Genomic DNA, 4,943 nt, shown 5'->3' with positions numbered 1-4,943 from the left:
GCCAGCTTTCAGGGAGAAGGCTTACAGCTTTTCATCTCATCCCCTGCATGCATCAGCCTTACTAGAGATTTGAACAATGCAAGGAATTCGCGAGAGCATGCGAAATATACACAAACACTGATCTCTGGCTGAAGGAGACTCGAACCTACGAACCTTAGGACAAGGTACGCAGTGCTTTACCAATCTACCCACACTGGACAATACCTTGGCGTGTAGCATGCGCTACACGTTTGATCCAAGGCAGCCAGCTTTCAGGGAGAAGGCTTACAGCTTTTCATCTCATCCCCTGCATGCATCAGCCTTACTAGAGATTTGAACAATGCAAGGAATTCGCGAGAGCATGCGAAATATACACAAACACTGATCTCTGGCTGAAGGAGACTCGAACCTACGAACCTTAGGACAAGGTACGCAGTGCTTTACCAATCTACCCACACTGGACAATACCTTGGCGTGTAGCATGCGCTACACGTTTGATCCAAGGCAGCCAGCTTTCAGGGAGAAGGCTTACAGCTTTTCATCTCATCCCCTGCATGCATCAGCCTTACTAGAGATTTGAACAATGCAAGGAATTCGCGAGAGCATGCGAAATATACACAAACACTGATCTCTGGCTGAAGGAGACTCGAACCTACGAACCTTAGGACAAGGTACGCAGTGCTTTACCAATCTACCCACACTGGACAATACCTTGGCGTGTAGCATGCGCTACACGTTTGATCCAAGGCAGCCAGCTTTCAGGGAGAAGGCTTACAGCTTTTCATCTCATCCCCTGCATGCATCAGCCTTACTAGAGATTTGAACAATGCAAGGAATTCGCGAGAGCATGCGAAATATACACAAACACTGATCTCTGGCTGAAGGAGACTCGAACCTACGAACCTTAGGACAAGGTACGCAGTGCTTTACCAATCTACCCACACTGGACAATACCTTGGCGTGTAGCATGCGCTACACGTTTGATCCAAGGCAGCCAGCTTTCAGGGAGAAGGCTTACAGCTTTTCATCTCATCCCCTGCATGCATCAGCCTTACTAGAGATTTGAACAATGCAAGGAATTCGCGAGAGCATGCGAAATATACACAAACACTGATCTCTGGCTGAAGGAGACTCGAACCTACGAACCTTAGGACAAGGTACGCAGTGCTTTACCAATCTACCCACACTGGACAATACCTTGGCGTGTAGCATGCGCTACACGTTTGATCCAAGGCAGCCAGCTTTCAGGGAGAAGGCTTACAGCTTTTCATCTCATCCCCTGCATGCATCAGCCTTACTAGAGATTTGAACAATGCAAGGAATTCGCGAGAGCATGCGAAATATACACAAACACTGATCTCTGGCTGAAGGAGACTCGAACCTACGAACCTTAGGACAAGGTACGCAGTGCTTTACCAATCTACCCACACTGGACAATACCTTGGCGTGTAGCATGCGCTACACGTTTGATCCAAGGCAGCCAGCTTTCAGGGAGAAGGCTTACAGCTTTTCATCTCATCCCCTGCATGCATCAGCCTTACTAGAGATTTGAACAATGCAAGGAATTCGCGAGAGCATGCGAAATATACACAAACACTGATCTCTGGCTGAAGGAGACTCGAACCTACGAACCTTAGGACAAGGTACGCAGTGCTTTACCAATCTACCCACACTGGACAATACCTTGGCGTGTAGCATGCGCTACACGTTTGATCCAAGGCAGCCAGCTTTCAGGGAGAAGGCTTACAGCTTTTCATCTCATCCCCTGCATGCATCAGCCTTACTAGAGATTTGAACAATGCAAGGAATTCGCGAGAGCATGCGAAATATACACAAACACTGATCTCTGGCTGAAGGAGACTCGAACCTACGAACCTTAGGACAAGGTACGCAGTGCTTTACCAATCTACCCACACTGGACAATACCTTGGCGTGTAGCATGCGCTACACGTTTGATCCAAGGCAGCCAGCTTTCAGGGAGAAGGCTTACAGCTTTTCATCTCATCCCCTGCATGCATCAGCCTTACTAGAGATTTGAACAATGCAAGGAATTCGCGAGAGCATGCGAAATATACACAAACACTGATCTCTGGCTGAAGGAGACTCGAACCTACGAACCTTAGGACAAGGTACGCAGTGCTTTACCAATCTACCCACACTGGACAATACCTTGGCGTGTAGCATGCGCTACACGTTTGATCCAAGGCAGCCAGCTTTCAGGGAGAAGGCTTACAGCTTTTCATCTCATCCCCTGCATGCATCAGCCTTACTAGAGATTTGAACAATGCAAGGAATTCGCGAGAGCATGCGAAATATACACAAACACTGATCTCTGGCTGAAGGAGACTCGAACCTACGAACCTTAGGACAAGGTACGCAGTGCTTTACCAATCTACCCACACTGGACAATACCTTGGCGTGTAGCATGCGCTACACGTTTGATCCAAGGCAGCCAGCTTTCAGGGAGAAGGCTTACAGCTTTTCATCTCATCCCCTGCATGCATCAGCCTTACTAGAGATTTGAACAATGCAAGGAATTCGCGAGAGCATGCGAAATATACACAAACACTGATCTCTGGCTGAAGGAGACTCGAACCTACGAACCTTAGGACAAGGTACGCAGTGCTTTACCAATCTACCCACACTGGACAATACCTTGGCGTGTAGCATGCGCTACACGTTTGATCCAAGGCAGCCAGCTTTCAGGGAGAAGGCTTACAGCTTTTCATCTCATCCCCTGCATGCATCAGCCTTACTAGAGATTTGAACAATGCAAGGAATTCGCGAGAGCATGCGAAATATACACAAACACTGATCTCTGGCTGAAGGAGACTCGAACCTACGAACCTTAGGACAAGGTACGCAGTGCTTTACCAATCTACCCACACTGGACAATACCTTGGCGTGTAGCATGCGCTACACGTTTGATCCAAGGCAGCCAGCTTTCAGGGAGAAGGCTTACAGCTTTTCATCTCATCCCCTGCATGCATCAGCCTTACTAGAGATTTGAACAATGCAAGGAATTCGCGAGAGCATGCGAAATATACACAAACACTGATCTCTGGCTGAAGGAGACTCGAACCTACGAACCTTAGGACAAGGTACGCAGTGCTTTACCAATCTACCCACACTGGACAATACCTTGGCGTGTAGCATGCGCTACACGTTTGATCCAAGGCAGCCAGCTTTCAGGGAGAAGGCTTACAGCTTTTCATCTCATCCCCTGCATGCATCAGCCTTACTAGAGATTTGAACAATGCAAGGAATTCGCGAGAGCATGCGAAATATACACAAACACTGATCTCTGGCTGAAGGAGACTCGAACCTACGAACCTTAGGACAAGGTACGCAGTGCTTTACCAATCTACCCACACTGGACAATACCTTGGCGTGTAGCATGCGCTACACGTTTGATCCAAGGCAGCCAGCTTTCAGGGAGAAGGCTTACAGCTTTTCATCTCATCCCCTGCATGCATCAGCCTTACTAGAGATTTGAACAATGCAAGGAATTCGCGAGAGCATGCGAAATATACACAAACACTGATCTCTGGCTGAAGGAGACTCGAACCTACGAACCTTAGGACAAGGTACGCAGTGCTTTACCAATCTACCCACACTGGACAATACCTTGGCGTGTAGCATGCGCTACACGTTTGATCCAAGGCAGCCAGCTTTCAGGGAGAAGGCTTACAGCTTTTCATCTCATCCCCTGCATGCATCAGCCTTACTAGAGATTTGAACAATGCAAGGAATTCGCGAGAGCATGCGAAATATACACAAACACTGATCTCTGGCTGAAGGAGACTCGAACCTACGAACCTTAGGACAAGGTACGCAGTGCTTTACCAATCTACCCACACTGGACAATACCTTGGCGTGTAGCATGCGCTACACGTTTGATCCAAGGCAGCCAGCTTTCAGGGAGAAGGCTTACAGCTTTTCATCTCATCCCCTGCATGCATCAGCCTTACTAGAGATTTGAACAATGCAAGGAATTCGCGAGAGCATGCGAAATATACACAAACACTGATCTCTGGCTGAAGGAGACTCGAACCTACGAACCTTAGGACAAGGTACGCAGTGCTTTACCAATCTACCCACACTGGACAATACCTTGGCGTGTAGCATGCGCTACACGTTTGATCCAAGGCAGCCAGCTTTCAGGGAGAAGGCTTACAGCTTTTCATCTCATCCCCTGCATGCATCAGCCTTACTAGAGATTTGAACAATGCAAGGAATTCGCGAGAGCATGCGAAATATACACAAACACTGATCTCTGGCTGAAGGAGACTCGAACCTACGAACCTTAGGACAAGGTACGCAGTGCTTTACCAATCTACCCACACTGGACAATACCTTGGCGTGTAGCATGCGCTACACGTTTGATCCAAGGCAGCCAGCTTTCAGGGAGAAGGCTTACAGCTTTTCATCTCATCCCCTGCATGCATCAGCCTTACTAGAGATTTGAACAATGCAAGGAATTCGCGAGAGCATGCGAAATATACACAAACACTGATCTCTGGCTGAAGGAGACTCGAACCTACGAACCTTAGGACAAGGTACGCAGTGCTTTACCAATCTACCCACACTGGACAATACCTTGGCGTGTAGCATGCGCTACACGTTTGATCCAAGGCAGCCAGCTTTCAGGGAGAAGGCTTACAGCTTTTCATCTCATCCCCTGCATGCATCAGCCTTACTAGAGATTTGAACAATGCAAGGAATTCGCGAGAGCATGCGAAATATACACAAACACTGATCTCTGGCTGAAGGAGACTCGAACCTACGAACCTTAGGACAAGGTACGCAGTGCTTTACCAATCTACCCACACTGGACAATACCTTGGCGTGTAGCATGCGCTACACGTTTGATCCAAGGCAGCCAGCTTTCAGGGAGAAGGCTTACAGCTTTTCATCTCATCCCCTGCATGCATCAGCCTTACTAGAGATTTGAACAATGCAAG

The sequence above is a fragment of the Cherax quadricarinatus genome, chromosome 27 (genome assembly GCF_038502225.1).
Source record: "Cherax quadricarinatus isolate ZL_2023a chromosome 27, ASM3850222v1, whole genome shotgun sequence".
NCBI lineage: Eukaryota > Metazoa > Arthropoda > Malacostraca > Decapoda > Parastacidae > Cherax > Cherax quadricarinatus.
Note: the sequence above shows the minus strand (reverse complement) of the source record.